Here is a 22793-nt window from a genome sequence, read left to right as displayed (position 1 = left end):
TCCAGAACTCAATAGAAAATTCGCTCTTCAAGCACAGGTCTCAAGAAAGGACTGAAAAGGTAAAGAGCAGAAAAGAAAACTTATTACTCAATTTGGGCAAACTGTTTACATCCTTATAAGGGAAGATGATATGTGTTAATCTTGAGAAATATACATCTATTATGAAGTATAAAAGGGATATACAGAGAAAGAGGGAAGGGGTATAAAGTAAATGATGTGATTATAAAAATGTGATCCAAGCACTCAAAGGGATTGTAACAAGACATATAAAAAAGAGGTAGCAGGAAATGATCAATTATATCACAGGAAGACATACACAATTATATTATAGTAAAGGGAAACAGGGGAGGGAGAGGATCATTGTTTGAGAGACCCTCTCATCCAATTTAATTCAATGAAGGAACAATAATAAGCTTATTATTTATTATAAATAATACATAAAGTTTATTATTTATTATAAAGCATATAAATCTAACTAGCTCTGTAGGCAGTAGGACAGGAATGGGGAAGAGAGAAGAGGGGAAGCTAAATGGGGGAAAGAAGTAGTAAGGGTAAAGGGGTGTAAAAGGGAGGGGGCTGAAAGAAGGAGGGGAAGACGACGGGAGGTCGTAGACAAAAGCTTAAGCTTAATGGAGCAATTATCTGCCAAAAAGTCTAATGAATGTTAGAGTAAGGAGTAATGCAAAGATATCTTTGTTTGAATTGCAATTTCCCACCATTATGCCTCACTCAATGATAAAAAAACAAAGAGTGAAAAAGGAGCATTGTCTTTTTGTTTTAAACAGAATTCTGAAGGGGCAGAAGCAAGACAGCAGAGTAAAATGAGATTTTTTTTTCTGAATCATTACCAAATCCCTCTTTAAACAACTTTAAAAAGGTGTCCAATCAAATTTCAAGTGTCACAAACAATAAACAAGTCATAGCGATTCCTTTATCTATCACAGGATAGCTTAGGAGCACAGAAAGATTGATCTGTGTATCCTTGTTTGGGGGTTGGCAGAAAGCATGATGAAACAGAAGGGATACAAAGTATGGGCCTTGGAGGTGGTGGTGGTAGTGTGAAGCAGAAATGCATACTCAGGAGAATCTGCTGCACATGTTCTTAGATCTGCTTTTCTAAAAAGAAAGGAACTTTTGAGGGATTACCAATCACTTTAATCAAACACATATGCCAATAGAGAAAATACAAGCAGGACCGATAGACAGGGCTTCCACTTGTTTGACCATAGGCAATACTTATATTATTACCAGAGAGAAAAGCACCAACATCTGGGTTGTGAAATCCAGAGGGCTTTTTAAAACAACTGTCCATTCTCATCGAGCACGCAAAAACTTCTTCCAAAAACAACTCCAAAGCAAAACCTCACCTCAGACTATATATACTGTTTTCAAAGCCTGAGGGCATATACCCTAGTGACCCAGTGCCTCACCAGCAATCAGCAAAAGGTGTGGTCCCTCATACCAACAAGCCTTCCCCAATCAAATCTCCCTTGATGGCTCTACCTGAGGTCTATCAATGATCTGGGCAGACTTTTAACTCCCATTGCATTGTGGTACAACCAACAACACTAGCCATAAGAGTTGTACTGTGAGTTCTCAGTTCATAGAAATTGGAAGAAATTGGTCACTTCATCAGAAAGAGAATACATTGAACCCCTAGGCTCACACAGGGCACAGGACTACACAGCATTTGGTAACTCCATTTCAAAAAAGAGCAGGATAAATAGAATAGGATGGAAATAAATTCCCAGTTAGAAATCATAAGTGTGAAGATAAATTGGATAAACTTTCTCCTAAAATGGAAATATTTAACAAAAACCAGATTCTATGACTATGCTGATTGTAAGAGATACATTTGAAACAGAAAGGAGAGGCTGGAGCAGAATATATTATAATTCACCTGAATTAAATAAGGCAGGAATAACAATCATGATCTCAAACTAAGCTAAAGTCTAAAACAAGTGAGATGTACTTTAAGAAGATAATCAGGGAAATCCCATTTTGTTAAAAAAGGACTTTAGCAAATAAAGTAGCATCACTACTAAGCATACACATATCTTTATATGTGTATATATGTAAGTGTCTGTCTGTCTGTCTGTCTGTCTACCCAATGGTACAATATCCATATTCTAGAAGAAAAAGTTAAAGGAATTATAGGAAAAAATAGACTGTAAAACTATAGTAATGGGGGAACTTATAATTAGACAAACATAAACACAAAATGCGTAAGAAAGAAGTTAAGGAAATGAATAGAGCTTTAGAAAACTTGGGCGTGATAGATATCAGGATAATTCTGAATGAAAACAGAAAGGAATAACCTTTTCTCGGCTGTGAATGGCACATTCAGAAAAAATTTGGCCATGTATTTGAGCATAAAACCTCAGAAATAAATGCAAAAAATCAGAAGCATTAATTTAATTATTTGGAGACCATAATGTAATAAAAATTACATTTACTAAGGGGTTGTTCAAACTTATATAAAATATAATTTGAAAGTACAATATTGTGAAATCATTGGTATAAGGAATGCTTTCCACTGCTACATTTCTACACCTTTCTTGCAAAACACACTCTAAGAAAACTGACTAAAGGACTAAAATATTTAGTAACATTCCTGTCATTAATAAGCTTATATGATTCGGAAACAATATTTGAACTCAATACTTTCTGTCTCCAAGGCACACTTTTTACTCACTCCTCCACATCATCCCACAGAAAGAGGGTATTAAATGAAACCATTCTGAAAATGTAATCCTCCTGAACCTGTGCTGTTCTCCTAGAATATAATCACTGTTCATAAGGGTGTTTATTGCATACACTTTCTGGTGCCACTATCAAAAGCAGAGAGAAAGGGTACTGCCCAAAATGTGGTTTGTAATCAATACATCTTTACACAGGTCTTGTGCTTCATTCATACTCCAGATATTAGTGAATATCCATTTGCCCCAAAGTCCACAATGAAAAATTCACACATGACACTTCTCTAGAAAAATGATACATAAGCTGCCACTGAGGTCAAGGGGTGGGAGTCGTGCGCACGCGCACGGGGCAGCGGGGCCTAGCTGATGTAAGCGCGGGGCTAGGAGGCGCCAGCGCCAGACGAAGCACTGACCGGACCTGGCCGAACGCCGCCGCACTGCCAGGACCAAGCACTGCCGCAGCCGCGTCGTCTCCTGCTCAGATGGTGGCTGCCAAGGAAACTCATGAGGAGCACGACACATCCACAGATAATGTGGACGACTCGAACCATGACCCACAGTTTGAGTCCATCGTGTCTCTTCCTGGGCAGATTAAGACCCTTGAACAAGATGAAGAAGAGTTGTTTAAGATGAGGGCCAAACTGTTCCGATTTGCATCTGAGAATGACCTTCCAGAATGGAAAGAGTGAGGGACTGTGACGTGAAGCTGCTGAAACACAGGGAGAAAGGGACGATTCTCCTCTTCGACAGAAGGGACAAAACCCTGAAGATCTATGCCAATCACTATATAACACCATTGATGGAGTTGAAGCCTAATGCAGGCAGTGACAGGACCTGGGTCTGGAACACACATGCAGACTTTGCTGATGAAAGTCCCAAGCCTGAGCTGCTGGCAATTCGATTCCTAAATGCAAAAAATGACCAGAAGTTTAAGGCAAAATCTGACGAATGCAGGAGTGAAATAGAAAAAGAAAAGAAAGCAGGAGCAGGCAAAGAAAACACCGACAAAGTGGTGGAGAAGTTCTCGGAGCTGTCAGTGAAGGAGGAGAAGAAGGAGGAGGAGAAGAAGGAGAAGAAAGAAAGCAGCCAGGAGCCCAAGAGCCCCGAGGTGCTTGAGAAGGAGGCTAAGGACCAGGACGTGTTACTGCAATAAATCATCTAGCAGACCTCTCCTTCTTTTATTTTCTTTATTTTTGCTTCATTTTCTTTCTTTCTTTCTTTCTTTTTTTTTTTTGCAAGGGACGTTATATAAAGAACTGAATTCCAGCCTCCAGGTTGTTTTCTAAGCTTTTACTCTTTCCAAAATGTCTTCAGCAAACCCATTCCCAGTCACATGTACTGTGCTCATAACATTCCTTTCCATAGTGGAAACAGTTATTTATAGTACATCCAAAAGAGTGAATAAAACATTTGAATGCTACCTCCAAAAAAAAAAAAAAAAAGGAAAAAGAAAAGACAAGAAGAAAAATGATACATAAGCAATATGCATTGCAATCTTATATATTTTGATAGATTTCTCCTACCCAAAAAGAATTCCTGCTACTCTTTTTGGTAGAGATCTTTACTTCTATAGGGGTTATAACAAAATATTTTCATATTCCAGTTATTATTACAGTTTTCAGTTATGTAACTCTACATTTTTTTCAAAAGTTTAGCATACAAAATTCTATCCAAATTTATCATGTGAAAACAACCAAAACCCTCTATAGCAGGTGTTATTATTATTTTCATTTTATAGTATATGAAACTAGGGGAAATTGAAGTTATTTGATTTATCCAGAGTGACATGGTAAGTGTATGAGGCAAGGTTTGACTTCAAGTCCTGACTCTAAGTCTAGTGCCATGTCTGCAACATCAGCAACTGTCTCATATACATATGTGTTCACATGGTTCTTTTTTGTGTAATTTTTTCAAGGAATTAAATTTTTTAAATTTCCTTACTTTCCAAATAAATATTTATCCTTCATCTATTCAGTGAGCCATTGTTTTTGATGATCTTTAATATTTGAGGTACACTTATTGTAAAATAAAGTAATTCATAGAATATCTATAAAAACTACTAACTGAATCTTCGCATCATAAAGTTTAAAAAAATGAAGCCAGATGATTATCTGATGTCATCAAAATTATGTATAAGCATTATTTCCAGTTTATTCTATCATATGAATTTGTACCATAACTTGCGAAGCCAGAATTTTATACAATCTGAGATAAACAATAAAATCTCTAGTAGTTATAAATGGATAAAACTACTTTCTCTCCATGACTATCAAAATACCTACCTTCAAAAATGATCAATTTATAAATGCCTAATACAGAGTATACACAAAGCTCTATGACTAAAATTATGAGTATAGAAAAGCATGAATCCTTATTCCAGATTTCAGAGTTTGAGAGATTGTATAAACATATACAGAAATACACACACACATACATAAAAACACACACATACACCTACATGGAGAGACAGAGACAGAAAGAGAGAGAGAGAGACAGAGAGAGAGATACTAAAAGAGATAGCTAATATTTGTAGGGAGTATATCAATGTAAAATGAAAGGCACAATTAATATGTCCAAAAAATTGAGAGGAGAAAAGAAATCATGATTTGATAGGAATGATCATGGAAGGCTTCAGAGACAAAGTAGGACCAATGATAAAATTTAAGTGTTTCACAGAAATCAAAATGAAGCGATATGGAAGCAGTGGATATGGCCTGGGCATGAGACAAAAGGTGGGAAATGTGTAATGTATAAAAGAAAATCAAGTAATAGAATATATAGCACGATATATTTGGAAAGGTAGATTAGAGACAGATTGGAGAGTGGTCATAAATATTATAATTGGTTTTAATTTTTTTCCTCTAAATGAGATAATTTAAGTTCTTTAAAAAGATTGTAGTCATAGATATGTTATTATCTTGCTAATAACCTTGAAAAATCAATTAACCTCACACAGTCTCAGTTTCTTCAATTATAACATGGGCAGTGGAGTTGTGTAATGTGATATTTAAATTTCATTCAAATCATAAAACTCTATGATTCTGTGGCAAGAAAAGAATTATATTTATTAGAAAATTAATAAGCCAGTGCTGTGCAGTTAGATAGGAATCATTGCTAGTCCTTCTTGATCACCAGCAGCAAATCTCTATGCTGTGACACTTGTTCCTTCCTTTTAAATTATTCCACTACTGAAAGGAGTGAGTTAGTAAGAGGAACGAGCCCTCAAATCATATCAAATAACCAGTGACCTACGAAACAAAATAAGCCCTTATTAAAGAGTGTGTGTCTTCACTACAGTAGACAATATAAACTTTCTTGTTACTCATAGATACTTTATTACTATGCTCTGTAAATATAGAAAGTGTTGTGAGGCGATTTTGAAACCAAAATGAGGAACCAACCATTTCCTTTTCATATGCTTTTGACCCCTTGATTTTCATTAATATTTTTCTATAATTAATTGGGCTCAGAAGAATTACATATAACATAGAGATTATGTGCTTATGAATTTGTTGGCTAGAAAGTTTTACAATACATCGTAGTAACTTGTTAATACTTCACATATCTGACAGCTCAGTAGGGATATGACTCCAGTCCACCACAGGAAGGGCTTTGTGATTATACTTCTCAAGGACATTGTCTCCAATGTGAACAGACATAATAAATTATTTTTCCCCTTTCAAAGATATAAAAATATCCCAAATAAACTGTCAGTTGTGACCTTTTTTAAAATGATGTTGGCATTTTAATCTAGTAATGGTGCCAAAGCAATAAAATGTGGCCTCACTTGAACTGTATTTCAAAAGTCCATTGTGCAAATGGATGGAATAGATTTCACGGACGCAGAATGATTATATTATATGGAATGATCACACAGAAATGGAGAGAGAGAGAGAGTGAGAGAGAGAGAGAGAGAGAGAGAGAGAGAGAGAGAGAGAGAGAGAGAGAGAGAAGGAAGGGGGCTTTATGATTCAATTAATTATTTTCTACCTCTAGTTAAAAGTTTATAAACGAAAACAAAAAGAACTGTTCCACTCTGGTGATGAAAAATATTTTTTCATCTTGTATAGCAACAGATAGCTAATATTCAACCCCCCTCCCCAATAATAGAGACAGCTTCAGAGGATGACTAGGGCCTGCTAAAATATTAGTATTATTTTTTTGCTATTTTCAAGTATATGATAACAGATTTGAAATCATACGGGAGATAGGAATGTCTAAAATTTAAAGATCCTTTGAAAACTTCAACAAATAAATGAAGAACAATTGAGCCTACACTTACTTCTTTCTCCTCCAAATCATCCATCGATTTGTCTATCTATCTATCTATCTATCTATCTATCTATCTACCTATCTATCTCATTTCAACTGGGCTTAAATATTAATGCTGTTTGTCTTTCTATGTATCTTTCAGCACAGTGACTTGAATGGCTTCAAGCTTATTGTGGAAACTCAAGATATTTGGAATAAAAGTATTCTACCTGAAATTTGCTATTTGTAATACCTGAATTAAACCATTGAACCTTTTCTACAATCATGAGAAGAAATGAGAAGATGAGAAATCAGAGATCTTTAAATTATATCATCAATGTATAATCTTGTGGTCACTAACTTCATTTTGTTAAATGACTTCCAACATTTCATCCTGTTAGCATGGAATATCATTATTTCATACAAAAGTTTAATTATGCTTAAGTAAACATTGCAACTAGGGGACAAAAGGAATCAGAGATTGTCAGTCAAAAGATACATGATCTTTATGCTAGTCAGAAAAATGTCCCCTAAGGGTACAAGAATTTTTGAAAAACACAATGAAAGAAGAGGAAGCATTTTAAAGGGAATCATCTCATATAAAAGAACAAATAGTAGAGTAGAAAACCTATCTGAAGGAAGCTCAATATGAGATGAAATCTTTATTACTTGTAAATGTAACTGGAAAAAATACAATTAGAGAAATGAATATGATGGACTTAGCAATGTGTTTTACTTTTCGAGTTTAATTGTTATGGAGAATAGGACCAGCACAGTTAATGCGTTTTTTCTGTAATATCTCATTTATTTTGTGCTATAGAGAGAAAGTAACATATTAGTAAAACAGGAAATTGGTAATAAAACTGTGCTGCTAATCAACACAGTTTGAAAATATTGAGGAGAGCTTGATTTTAAACCTTCCTGAAACAGGGTAAAATAACCTAACAACCTGGAGGTGGGGATGTGGATGATATTAGTAAAAAAAACATTTTCTCTAGAATGAGGTCCCCAGTTAAAATTCAAAATTAGACATTTGCTGCCTGTGTAAGTTTAGTCATAATCTAGTTCCTTAGTCCTTAAATTCCTAACTTATTAATTTGTAATGGATGCTCCCCACAGTTCATTTCAGCTCTACAACTCTGATTCTAATATCTAACAACCCACATTACTACTTATTTTATCATGTCTTTCTTTTTGAGGATGATCATAACATATTTCTAGAGTATACTTGATGCAGTATGAGAAGGGAACATTTAAACATTTGAAATAATTACTTTTCCCCAGCAACACGATTGCATAAAAGGTATAGGGAAGGACAAGTGTAATTATTTTTATTATTTGCTGATGGTTGATAGATATATAGACAGAGAGACAGATAGGGGTGTGTGTGTGTGTGTGTGTGTGTGTGTGTGTGTGTGCGCGTGTGTGTGTATGAATGAGACCACAGAGATAAGTGAGATCAACAAACTTTCCATATCAATAACAAGTGAGTCACAAAAGATGGAAATGTATAGCTTCAAAGGCAGTTAAATTGCATATTTGATAGAGTTTTGGGAAGGTTTCACATCAAATGATTTTAGATCTTCCCTCAGATTCTTCTTTCTCGGCAAATATGTTAATATCTTTTAGCATTATCTGATCGATAATAATATCTCCTACCTTATTGGGTTATTGTAAAGATCAAATTATATAATATATTGGTAAGATTCATTGCAAACTTCAAAGTGTTACATAAATTATTAAGTACTATAATATAATAAAAATTATCATCATCAAACATATTTGCTGCTATAATTGAGGGCATCTTGCAAATTTTTCATATACAAGAATGATTCTAAAACGGCCTTGTAGTCCTATAAATGTTTCTCTTTAAAGAAGACTTTGTAATGATTGCATCCAGTCCAAGAATATTACATAGGGCATTTATACTGATATGCAATCATTTAAGAGGTTGTTCTTACAATGCATCAAATGATGATGAATGCATATTGTTTAGGATTAAATGTCTATATTAAGTTCATCCATCAGTTTATTTACAAATATATCATCATCGTTCCATCTAACTTTTCCCTCCACCAGAGAAATACTATATCTTTTTTTAAAGCACCATCAGGATTTTTTAAACTCCCGGGAGCTGAAATGGAGGAGCAAACTATAAGTTGGTCTCAGGCTCTGTTCTTGACCCTGAAAAACTCAGAGAATATTGCCCCAAAGAAAATCCTGGAGTAGTGTAGTCAGCAGAAAGGGCACTATTTAGTTTTGGGGGTGAGGGGAGTGAAAGGGATATGGGTAGTCAAAAGAAAAGATCACTCAATCTGTAACTGAAGGGGATCAGGGGCAGATGGATTTAAAACCAAATTATATCAAACATTCAAAGAAAAACTAATGCCAGTATCACATAGGTTATTTGGGGAAATTGGCGAAGGAGCCCTACCAAATTGTTTTTAAGATACAAATATGGTACTGGTACCTAAACTGGGAAGAGCCAAAATAGAGAAGGAAATTTATAGAACAACTTCTGTAATGAATATAGATGCTACAATTTTAAACAAAACATTAGCAAAAAGAGTATAGCAACTTGTCACTAGAATAATGCATTTTGATTGGGCAGGATTTATATCAGGAATGCAGCACTGGTTTAATATTAGGAATACTCTCAGCGTAATTGAGCATATCAAAAACAAACCTCGTAGAAACCATATGATTATATCAATAGATGTAGAAAAATCTTTTGACAAATTACAACACCCATTACTATTAAAAACCCTGGAGAACAGAGGAATAAGTGGAGCCTTCCTTAAAATGATAAGTAACCTCTACCTAAAACCTTCAACAAGCGTTATGTGAATTGAGGATAAGCTAGATGCATTTCCATTAAGATTGTGGGTGAAATAAGACTGTCCATTATCACCACTGTTATTAAAAAATGTACTAGAAATATTAGCTTTAGCAATAAGGGAAGAAAAATAAATCAAAGAAATTAGATTATGCGAAGGAGAAACTAAGTTATCACTCTTTGCAGATGATGTGATGATATATTTAGAGAACAGAGTAAAAATACTTGTAACAATGAAGAGCATTAGCAAAGCTGCAGGATATAAAATAAACCCAGATAAATCATCAGCATTCTCACGTATCATTAAAAAAGACCAACAGGAAGAAATAGAAAGAGAAATTTCTTTTAAAGTTACTGTAGGCATTATAAAATATCTGGGAGTCTTTTTGCCTGAAAAAAACTCAGGAACCAGAGGAACACAATTATAAAACACTATTTACAGTCTTTTGGACATAATTCCAAATTGCTCTCCAGAATGGTTGAATCAGCTGACAGTTTCATGCAAAAATGGTGTTCCAACTTTCCCACACCTTCCCCAACATTTATCATGTTCCTGCTTTTTCATGTTAGTCAATCTGACGGCTGTGATGTGGTACCTCAAATTTATTTTGATTTTCAGCTCTCTAATCCATAGTGATTTAAAGCATTTTTTATACGACTATATAGAGCTTTAATTTCTTACTCTGAAAACTGCCTGTTCATATCCTTTGACCATTTATGGACTTGTATTCTTGCAAATTAGGCTCAGTTCTCTATAAATTTCAAAATTGAGGCTTTTATCACAAATACTAGTGGCAAAAATCTGTTCCAAATTTTCTGCTTCCCTCCTAATCTTAGTTGCTTTAGCTTTGTTTGTGTAAAAACTGTTCAGTGTAATGTAATCAAAATAATCCATTTGCATTGCATAATATTCTCTATCTCTTGTTTGTTCATAGATTCCTCCATTTTCCATAAATCTGACAGATAAATTATTCTTTGCTCCTCTAATTTCTTCTAGGGCTATTCCCAAAGAGATTATAAAAATGGGAAAAGGGCTCGTGGTAACAAAAATATTTATGGAAGCTCTTCTTTTGGCAATGAAGAACTGGAACTTAAAAAGTGATATCCACCAATCGGGAAAAGGCTGAATAAGCTGTGGTATACGAATGTTATTATGCTATAAGAAATGATTAACAGGTGGATTTCAGAAAATCCTGGAACGGCTGATATGAACTGACCCTGAGTGAATGAAATAGCAAAGATGTCGACCTGTGGAGGAGGACCTGCTGTACACGTTCTTAGATCTGCTTTTCTAAATGAAAAGCAACTATTGAGGGATCAATAATCACTTTAATTAAAAATATATATTACTCCCTTAGTTAACGGGAAAAAGTCAGCACCCTGAACTTCAGAGTACACACAGAGAAACAAAGACCAACCAACAGACAGAGCTTCCAAGTGTCTGAATATAAGCAAGAGATACACCCCAAGTCAACAGATATATCCAGCTGTCTGACCATACCTGCATAGTTACCAGAGAGAGAATCATCAGTATCTGGGTTTTGAAGCTGAGGGGCTCCTTAGCAGCTGGCCAGATTCTGGTCTGGCCAAACAAACATTTCCAATGAGTGAACTCCAAAGTAAAACCTCACCTCGGAGTATGTTTACAATTTTCAGAGCCAGAGGATATCCCAACCATTGAGAACCAGTGCACTAGAGATTTAGAAAATATGTGGGCCTTCCCCAATCAAGCTTCCTTTAATGGGCAGGTCCATCAATGGATGGGGGAGATTTTTAACTCTCTAAGTAAAATTTCAGTGAAGTGAATAGAACCAGGAGAACATTGTTCACAGAAGCAGCCACAGTGTGCTATAGGTTATTTTGAAAGATATACCTCTTCTCAGCAAATGAAAGAACATAAAACAATACTAAATGAATGACTCCAGAAGAAAAATACTATATACGTCCAGAGAAAGAACTATGGAATTGGAACACAGAGTGAGGCATACTGTTTTCTTTTTTCTTTTTTTTCTTTTTTCTTTTACCTTTCTCATTGATTCTCCAGTTCTTTATAATTCTTTAAAGCAGCATGACGAATGTGAAAAAGTTTTTGATAGAAATGTATGTGAAGAGCCCCTGTCAGATTGCACGCCATGTTGGGGATGGATAATATTCCAATAAATTGGAAAAACAAATTAAATCATCATCAGCCTAGAATCTCTGTTGCAAACAAAAGCTTAGACTGGTAACATCTTGAGCTCTTTGGTTCTGAGCTGCAGTGAGTAAATTAAACTGATTAAAGTCCATTGACTATCTGCACTAAATTCAGTATTGCTATAAGTCCCCATCATGTCAGGATAACATGACAAACTATATTTCTATGCACATATAAACAAAAAATACAAAGTAAAAATGATTTAAATCTTTTGGAGTGGCACTAGCAAGTGGAGGAATCATTAGAGGCTTGATTATGAGGATATACTTGGATTAACATTTGAAGGATGTGAAGGATTATAAATTGTCAAAGTGATGTTTTGTGGAGATTGGGGTCAGGTTATGCAAAGGCATAGGGATGCAATATGAAAATTCATGTATGGGGAACCCAAGTAGGTCAATTTGACTTGGTAGTAGAGTACAAAAATGGAGCAAATAGATTTACAAGAATATTTACAGCTATGTTTGTGGTACTAACAAATAGTGGAAAGCAAACCATATGTCATGAATTGTGGAATGAATAAATCATGTTACATTAATGTACTGAAATGTTGTTGTGCTCTAAGAAATGATTAGTATTATATATTAAAAAGAACCATATGGAGACATATAAAAAATGAAAGTGAAGTAAATAGTAAGTAGTTATAAATAATTATAAGTATTTATATAATAAGTAAACAACATGTAGAAAGACTTCAATGGCATAAAAGAAAAGAAAAATGATAAAACAATCAACTATGAAGACGGTTATACATAATGAGCAATCCTAATCAAAAGGGATCAGATCAAAGAACAGATTAAAACAAGCCCTCTCCATCTTGTCTGCAAGAAATGGTTAAGTAGAGTGTTGGTTAAGTATTAAACTGCATAATTTCAGACTTTTTGATATATTTACTCCATTAGCTGAGTAGATTTTTCCCTCATTCATTCTCTCTCTCTCTCTCTCTCTCTCTCTCTCTCTCTCTCTCTCTCTCTCTCTCTCTCTCTCTCTCTCTCTCTCCCTCTTTCTCCCTCTTCATTTTGTGAGGCATAACTTTCTGGATTAAGGTAAGAGACATTCAAAAAATGTATACTATATGAAACAAAGCTAAAATTATTTTAAACTCTAGATGCTGGAGAGGAAGCCAAGACAGCAGAGTGAGAGCAACTACTCATTTAAGCTCTTAGACAAAGTCCTTCAGATACCTCTAAAAAGAGAGTCTGACCAAGTTTTGGAGGTGCAGAATCCAATAGCAGACAGAGTGTAGCAGATTCAGAGACCAGGACAGACTGGAAGGTTCACTGGACAGATCTGTTCCAAAGGAAAGAGCCCACAGCACATAGCGCAGTGCATCCCACAGCAGCATGGTCAGAAGGGAGACCTCCGGAGTGGCCTCAGGCAGCAGCAGTAGGGCAGAAAGGCAGACTGGTAGCCCAGGGCAAGAGACCAGCAAAACCGAATGAGTGACAGCCACTGAGCCCCATATATCAGCTGCAGCTACTCCTGAGACTTTCAGCCCACAGATTAAACAACTGTAAGTCACCTACTTGATCTTCTTGGAGCCAAAATGGGGGAGTGATTGGTAAATGCTCTCTTCCCCTCCCCTCATTGACTTCAACAGAACCATAAAATATTTCCCCAGAAAAATCCTGGATCAGTGGGAACAGTTGAAGGGGCAAACAGTCTCCCAGAACCTCAGGCTAGGAAAATATCTAAGAGGTATTTCTCTTAAAGTCACAGGGTCTAACTGGAAGAAGAGGAGCCCCAGGGGCAGTGGAAACTCGCACTAGGCCCCAGGCTTGAGATGAGCTTGCCTTTCCTCTAGCTCAGATCAGGAGATCTCCCCTGAACAGACCACCCCTCCCCCATACTTAACAAGCTAGCTGCAGGGCTAAGCAGGGAAACACAAAGCAAAAGGGAAAGCAAAAACACCTGTTTTCCCACTCTAACAACTCAACAACAAACTCTCCAGCTTCTAGCTGAAAGAATGAGAGACCGCAACACACAAAGCCTCACCATCATGAGCAAGAAAACCCAAAGTTGGAAGGAAAAGATCATAGAATCTTTCCATGGGGGCGAAGACTAAAACAGGAATACCAAAGAGGTCAGTAGTGAGACTGCACTCCCATCTGAAACTTCAGAAGGAACTATGAAATGCTTGCATGCACAAACAGCTCTCCTGGAACAATGGAAGAAGGAAATAGAAGAAAAACTGGCCAATGATTTTCTAACTATGAAAAAAGAATTTACTGAAGAGAACCGATCGCTGTAAAGGAAAATTGAACAAATGGAAAAGGAAACACAAAACCTAACTGGGAAAATTGGACAGATGAAAATGGAAGTACAGAAACTTACTGGAGAATATAGTTCTTTAAAAGGAATAATTGGACAGATGGAAAAGGAGATGCAAAAGTTAACTGAAGAAAACAATTTGATGAAAATTAGAATTGAACAAGTAGAAGCAAAACTCTACGAGACATGAAGAATCAGTCAAATAAAATCTAAACAATAAAAAGATAGAAGAAAATGTAAAATATCTAATTGTCAAAACAACTGACCTCAAAAATAGATCCAGGAGAAAAAATATGAGAATTTTTGGCCTACCAGAAAGCCAAGATGAAAAAAAGATTCTGGAAAATAATTTCCAAGAAATCATCAAAGAAAACTGCCCAGAGGTCCTAGATTCAGAAGGCAAATAGTCATCAAAAGAATCCACCTTTCACTTTCTGAAAGGGCTTCCAAACTGAAAATATCAAGAAATATTGTTTCCAAATTACAGATCTATCAAGTGAAGGAGAAAATACTACAGGAAGCCAGAAAGAAACCATTCAAATATTGAGGAACTACAGTCAGGATCACACAGGACCCTGCAGCTTCTACATTCAAAGATCAAAGGAATTGAAATATGATATTCCCTAAATCAAAGGAACTGGCACTGCAATGAAGGATATATTACTCAGAAAAGTTAAACATAAAATGTCAGGCAAGGAGATAGACATTCAATAAAATAAGGAATTTCCAGATCTTCCTGATGAAAAGGTCACAACTCAATAGAAAATTCCATCTTCAAACGCAGGCCTCAAGAGCAGCCTAAAAAGGTAGACAGTGAAAAAAATAGTTACTTGTTGCTTGATATGGGCAGACTGTTTGCATCCTTATATGAGAAGATGATGGTTGTTAATCTAGAGAATTGTGTATTTGCTATGAAATATAAAATGGATACACATAGGTAGAGGGAGCTGCGATAAAGTAAAAGATGTGATGACAAAAAAATGTGATTTAAGCGTGCAAAGGGATTGAAACAGGAGCTGTGAAAAGGAGAAGCAGAAAAAGGTAAATTACATCACAGGAAGAGGCACAAAATTATATTACTGTGGAGGGAAGGAGGGGAGGAAGAGGAGAATTGTTTGATATTTACTCTCCTCTGATTTGGTTTAAGGAGGGAACAACAAACTTAAGTAAGTACGTAAACCTAACTAGTGTTATAGGCAGTTGCAGGGGAAGGCAGAAAAAAAAGGGAAGGGAGGCCAAAACGGAGGGAAGAAGTAGCAGGGGTAAAGAGGAGTAAAAGGGAGGCGGGCAGAAAGAAAGAAGGGAAGAGAGTGGGAGGTGATGGTCAGAAATTAAACCTCTATTGTGTGGGGGAAGGGAGAAGGGAGAAGTAAAAGCACAAATGGTGGGAAGGAGGGAAAGACAAAGATAGCAATCATAACTGTGAATGTGAGTGAGATGAGCTTTCCCATAAAATGGAGATGGATAGCAGAATGGATTAAAAACTGTAATCCAACAATATATTGTTTACAAGAAACACATCTGAAACGGGGGAACATACACAGGTAAAGGTAAAAGGTTGGAGTGAAATATATTCTGCTTCATCTGATGTGAAAAAAGCAAGGTAGCAACCCTAATCTCAGACAAAGAAAAAGCAGAAATAAATCTAATCAAAACAGCTAAGGAAGGAAACTATATCTTGCTAGAAGGCACCATAGCCAAAGAAAGAATATCATTACTAAACATATATGCTCCAAGTAGTATGGCATCTGAATTCTTACAGGAGAAGTTAAGGAAGTTACAGGAAGAAATATTCAGCAAAACTCTACTAATGGGGGACATCAACCTCTCCATCTCTGACCTTGATATATCCAACTTCAAAATAAACAAGGAACAAGTTACAAGAGGTGAATAAACCCTGGATAAGGTACATATGATAGATTTCTGGAGAAAATTGAATGGGGAGAGAAAGGAATACACCTTTTTCTCAGTGGTACATGGCACACATAAAAAACTCACCATGTACTAACCCATAAAAAGCTCAAAGTCCAGCGCAGAAATAGAAAGAAAATGAAAGCATCCTTCTCTGATCATAACGAAATGACATTTATATAGTCCCCAAATAAATACCGAACTAGAAATACTGAACAACAAAGGAGAGACCACTGAAATTGTAATTAACTATTGAACTAATAAATAAGAGTTGGTTTTAAGAAAAAAACAATAAAATTGATAAATCTTTTGTCAATTTTATTTAAAAAAAGGAAAGAAGAAAACCAAATTAGTAATATCAAAAATGAAAAGAGTGAACTCACCTCCAATGAGGAGGAAATTAAAACAGTAATTAGAAATTACTTTGCCCCACTGTATGCCCATAAGTTCGACAATCTATATGAGATGGATGATTGTTTAATAAAAAACTCCAGCTAGATGAATTTATAAGTGAATTTTACCAAACATTTAAAGGAAAGTGAATTCTAATACTGTATAGACTGTTTGAGAAATTTGGGGAAGAAAGAGTTCTCCAAAATTATTTTTATGGTACAAATATGGTTTTGATGTCTAAACCAGGAAGAGACAAAACGTAAAAAAAATTATAGATCAAATTCTCTAATGAATATAGATGCAAAAAATTTAATTAAATTTTTGCAAAAAGAATACAGGAATTTATCACGAGAATGTTATATTGTGTTCAGGTAAGATTTGTACCAAGAACGCAGGGCTTGTTCAGTATCAGGAAAACTATTAATATTATTGATCACATCAACAATAAAACTAGCAGAAACCCCATGATTATCTCAATAGATTCAGAAAAATCTTTTGAGAAAATACAGCACATTCCTATTGAAAACACTGGAGAGCATAGGAATAAATGGAACTTATCAAAAAAAAAATAATAATAAGCAACATTTACCTAAAACCTTCAGTGAGCATTATATGCAATGGGGAAAAGCTAAATGAATTTCCAGTAAGATCAGGGGTGAAACAAGTATGTCCATTATCACCACTGTTATTCATTTTGGTATTATAATTGTCAGCTGCAGCAATAAAAGAAGTAAAAGAAACTGAAGGAATTAGAATGGGTAAAGGAGAAACTAAGTCATCACTCTTTGAAGATGATAAGATGATATACTTAGAGAATCCAAGAGAATCAAGCAAAAAACTGCTTGAAATAATAAACAGCTTTGGCAAAGTTGCAAGTTACAGAATAAACTCGCACAAATCTTCTGCATTTCTATATATTACTAACAAAGCCTAACAGCAAGTGATAGGAAGAGAAATGTCATTTAAAGCTAGGAAAGACCCTATAAAATATTTGACAGTCTACCTGCCAAAACAAACCCAGGGACTATATGAACACAATCACAAAACACTTGTCGCAGAAAGAAAGTCAGATTTAAGTAAGTGGGAAAATAACAGTTGATTGTGGATAGGACGAGCCAATATGATAAAAATTACAATTCTACCTAAGTTAATTTACTTATTCAGTGCCATACCAAGAAAATCATCAGATAATTATTTTCTAGAGCTTGAAAAAGTACTATCAAAATTCATCTGGAAGAACAGAAGATCCAGAGAATCAAGAGAACTGATGAAAAGAATGCTAGGGAAGGTGGCTTAATTCTACCAGATCTCAAATTATATTACATAGCACAATTATCAAAACCATTTGGTACTGGTTAAAAAACTGATTAAGAAGGGTAAACCATTGGAATCAGTTAGGTGTTCAAGACACAGTAGTCAATGATATAGTAATCTACTGTTTGATCAACCCAAGGATCCCAGCTTCTGAGACAAGAATTCACTGTTCTACAAAAATTGCCGGGAAACTTGGATAACAGGGTGTTAGAAACTAGGCGTGGACCAATGCCTGACACCATACACAAGAATAAAGTCCAAATGGGTACAAGATCTAAGTAAAAAAACGTGACAGTATAAAAAAAAATATTAGTGGAGAAAGGAATAGTGTATTCATCAGATTTATGGAGAAGGAAATGATTTTTGACTAAACAAGAGATTGAAAACATTATGACTTGCACAATAGATAGTTTAGATTACATGCAATTGAAGAGTTTATGCACAACCAAACCCAATGAAGCCAAGATTAGGAGGGAAGCAGAAAACTGAGAAAGAATTTTTGCAACTAGTGTCTGTGATAAAGGCCTCATTTGTGAAATATTTAGAGAACTAAGTCAAATGTACAAGGAAACAAGTTATTCCCCAATTGACAAATGGTCAAAGGATATGAACAGGTGATTTTCAGAGGAAGAAATTAAATTTATCCATAGTCATATGAAAAAATGCTCTAAATCACTGTTGATTAGAGAGATGCAAATCAAAAGAATTCTGAGATACCACATCACACCTATCTTATTGACTATCATGACAGAAGAGAAAGACAAGAAATGTTGGAGAAGATGTGGGAAATTTGTAACACTAATTTATTGTTCTTGGAGCTGTGACCTGATTCAACCATTCTGTTCAGCAATTTGGAACTATGCCCAAAAGGCTACAACATTGTGCAGACCCTTTGACTCAGCAATATTACTTCTACGATTGTATTCCCAAGAGATCATAAAAAGGGCAAAGTATCCCACAGGTACATTTTTTTTTTATTCCAGCTCTGTTTATGGTGACCAAAACCTGGTAATCAAAGGGATCTCCATCATTTGGGTAATGTCTTAATAAATTGCAGTATATGAATATAGTGGAATATTATTGTGATATAAGAAATGATGAACATGAAGACATCAGATAGTCCTGGAAAGACTTATATGAACTGATGCTGAGTGAAAAGAGCAAAAACACGAGAAATTTGTACACAGCAGCACATACAGTTTGCGAGGAATTTTTCTGGTAGATTTCGAACTTCATTGCAATGCAAAGACTTTAAAAATTTCCATTGGTCTCTTAAGGCAAAATGCGTTCCACATCCAGAGAAAGAATTATGGAGTCCGATCTCAAAATGAAGGAGATGATTTTCTTTTGTATTATGCTTTGTTTTGATTTATGATTCCTCCCATTCACTTTATTTTTTCTATGCAACATGACTAAGGTGAAAATGTATTTAATAGGAATGTATGTGTAGAACCTATATAAAATTATATGCTGTCTCACGGAGGGAGTGGGGAGGTAGGGGGAGGGAGAGGGAGGAGTGGGAAAATCTAAGATACATGGAAGTGATTGTAGATCACTGAAAACCAACAAAATAAAATAAAAATAAATAAATTTATTATCAAAGAAGAGTGATTAATTTTATGTGCATTAATATATAATATAGTTAATTTTGTAGCAATATTTAATATAACTCCACTCATCCTGATAGCCACTGGACCCAGATGGCTCAGAAGGAAAAAGTAAGATCGGTGACTTTGCACAATGCTCCCTCACTCAAATCAAAGTCAACTAAAAATCATGTCATCCTAACGTTGTGGTCCTCTTCAAAAACAAAGAACAAATGCAAGATTTTGGAAATAGATCATTACTTTGGAGAAATACCAAGATGCTTGTACAACCATTTTGTCCCAGCACTTTACTCTTGTTGGTACCAACCAGTAAAAATCCAAATGTAGCCTCATTTCAAGATATGTCCTGATCTCAGCAAATGGCCTGAGTTCAGAGATTACGTTCCAATTGTCACTGCTTGCTCCTTAGAGCATCAGTGTTGTAATGGTTATAAAATTAACTCAGCAGACTTAGAACATCAAAGAACCTTCCAGACTCAGAAGCTTAAATCAATTTATATAGATCAGAAAAGATCAATCAGAGGCCCAGGGCTAAGATCCTGTCACAGGTATACATGGTTTTACAGGGGCGAGGAAATCAAAGTTTTACCCTGTGTAAGGCCTATTTTCCCCAGGAAACCATTATCAAATGAGTCAACAAGATTCCTCAAGAACATTGATTTGAAGGGTTTGACCTGAATCTAACTTAGCATTTTTGCAGATCCCTCTAGTTCTGACTATGCAGTTCTTCACTCATGTTTTTAGCAGACCAGAACCAATTGTAGAATATCTAAACATATTTTGCAATCTCTCTGAGGAAATACATTTTATATAAATCACGACTTTTCAAAAAGCATTTTCCTCGGATTCTGCAACTGAATAGATATCAACCTAAGTTCTCTGTACACGTTTCTGACTCCCATTACACTTATCAAGACTATATCTCAAAAACTGTTTGGATGACTGAAAACTTCATGACCATGAATCACACTTAAAATTATCATAGCATGTGAAATCTCCTACAATTTGCCTTCTGTAGGCATAGCTCTCACAAATATCTCTGTTATGATGATGCATAAGACTTGGACATTGTAGTTAGATAAATGGAAAAGGCAAATGCAGTATTAACTCTTCTCATCCCAGATTAGATAATGGGAAGAAAGTGCTAAATAGCAGGGAATTTAATTTATTCTCCCCGAGAGTAGGGGATGGGCAGTAGCATGTGATCACAAGCCAACCAGCCTGTACATTTAGTAAGCCTAGTCTTCTATTAATTTTTTTTTAGGTGATGGTTTGGAAAAGTAATTAATGGCACTTCAGTCCTCTATTTGTGTTACTAAGTTGTAGTAAAATTCTCTTGAATAGTAAAAATGGAGTGATCACTGTAATCCAGAAATGATGTTAAAGAAAGCAATTTTTAATCTGAATTTTCTTGAAACTAAAAGATGTTGGGAAAATTGTGCAAAACCAGCTATGTTATTTTAAATTTTATCAGTCCTGCTAAACTTGTCTTATGATGTTTTGTAACTACCATTTATAAAATGAGGTATTTTCACTTTTGCCTGTTAAAGAAGTTATAGCTAAAACAATTTAGCTATCATTAATAAAAGTTGTGAGATTGTTAACTAAGTTATTTGAAGTTACTGTTTTGATGCTAAACCTAAAAATGTTAATAGATTATTGTGGATGGAAAAAAAGAATTGAGTGAAAACTTTATTAGACTTGTTCTGCCCATTCAGAACAGTCCTTCTGTATGCTTGGAGGCTGGCAGGCTGGAATCCTTACCAATTCCTTTTATTTTGTAAAATTTCGAAGGCTCCTGGAAACCATCCATCTGGGCAAGGCAAGGTTTGGCTTATATAAATCATAAACAATGAATATCACTTGCTCAGAAGTTTTAATAGATAGAAAAGATTTTGAGCAGTTGACTTTTATATCAGTTTTAAATTAGAGAAGGAAAGATCTTTAATGGAATCCCTTATGTATGTGAGTCCTGGTAAATCTTTATTGCTTATTACAACTCCATAAGAATAGAAATAATAACTGTACCTGTCTCTAAGCTGTGATTAGTGAAATTTGCTGTTAGGGTGAAAAGCCTTCGGGACCATAAGTATTTCTGTTTTGAGTTTGAATTTGGGTATAGTTGTTTGCACTAAATCAGTATCTGAAAGAAATACCATAATCAACTCAGAGAGAATGTGATCCTGTCCTGTTAACAGGTGAAGTTTGTATCTGGAATAGAAACACAGAGAGGAAAATTCTAGACTCAGTCTAAGATGGGATTTTTCCTGGTCAGTTTCTCCATTATGTTCTTTTAAAAAGGAATGTTTGCCACCTGACTATTCCTGGGTCTGGATATGAAGCAAATACTGCTTGATGGGAGAATTTCACTCTTATCTAAATTAAAACAAAATCAAGGATGCTTTATCCTGTCATATTTAGTATGTTACATGTCCCTACGTTTTCCTTCTATAGCAAATTTCTATGATCAATAGCAAGTGACTAGCAAAACATGTGAGCCCTTTTGTGGAATCTTACTGGGAAATCTAGTATTATTTTTAATATGAAATTAGAACATGCTCAGAAATTTATGTAAACTGCTTAAGACTCACCTTAGGATGTCCCCATTGTTTGAAAGGATTTTAAAAACCAGTAGTCTTTTTCTGTAATCAGTATCTTAGTGTTACCAATGTGAGATTTCATTGCACCTTTTTGATTAAATCATTTTGTGATATCTAGGAATTCTGTAATAATTAAGAATTTGGTTTGTTCTAATACTCTGGGAATTCACATTACTTCAGGATATTTTATACCAACTAAGTTTTAATGAATTTTAATTTTAAAAGGGTTATTTCTGCTTCAAAGTGAAAAGAGAACTATCATTTTAAAAAGTTTCCACTAATTTTCTTTATAAAAGTTTAGTGACTGTTAAAATCAGGATAATTTTAAACGATTTTAAAAGAAAAAGAAATATATTTGGAAGAAATGTTTCTCAACAATAAAGGAGATGAAGCCTACTAAATTTTCATTTTCAAGACAATGTATTGCTAAATTAATATATAATGATCTATAAAGCAGAAAAGATCTTACTATTTTTATCTGAATTTGTAATCATTTTATGACCTAAGAAAAAGTAAAAATTAGTATTTGAATTTATTAGTAACTTATTTTCTGAAGTTTCTCTTCCAGAGTGAATATAATTAGAGAAGGATAAACAAGCCTGTGAAACAACTATGAACTTCTATTCAGTTGTGAGATTCAAGTAATAAATCTCTTTTGTTTAAGACAATACAGCTGTGCTAGTGAAAAGTAATAACTTGTGAGCTATCTTGAGTATG

The 22793-nt window shown here is 35.0% G+C and overlaps 1 pseudogene; it reads left to right on the top strand.

The window, feature by feature from the left end:
* The first annotated feature begins 3181 nt into the window (after nt 1-3181).
* Nucleotides 3182-3852, top strand: LOC140498571 (ran-specific GTPase-activating protein pseudogene; annotated as a pseudogene).
* Nucleotides 3853-22793: the final 18941 nt, after the last annotated feature.

The sequence above is a fragment of the Notamacropus eugenii genome, chromosome 4 (assembly GCF_028372415.1).
Source record: "Notamacropus eugenii isolate mMacEug1 chromosome 4, mMacEug1.pri_v2, whole genome shotgun sequence".
In the NCBI taxonomy this organism is placed as follows: Eukaryota; Metazoa; Chordata; class Mammalia; order Diprotodontia; family Macropodidae; genus Notamacropus; species Notamacropus eugenii.
The sequence above is the reverse complement of the archived record's forward strand: the minus strand, read 5'-3'. Positions and strand labels throughout refer to the sequence as shown.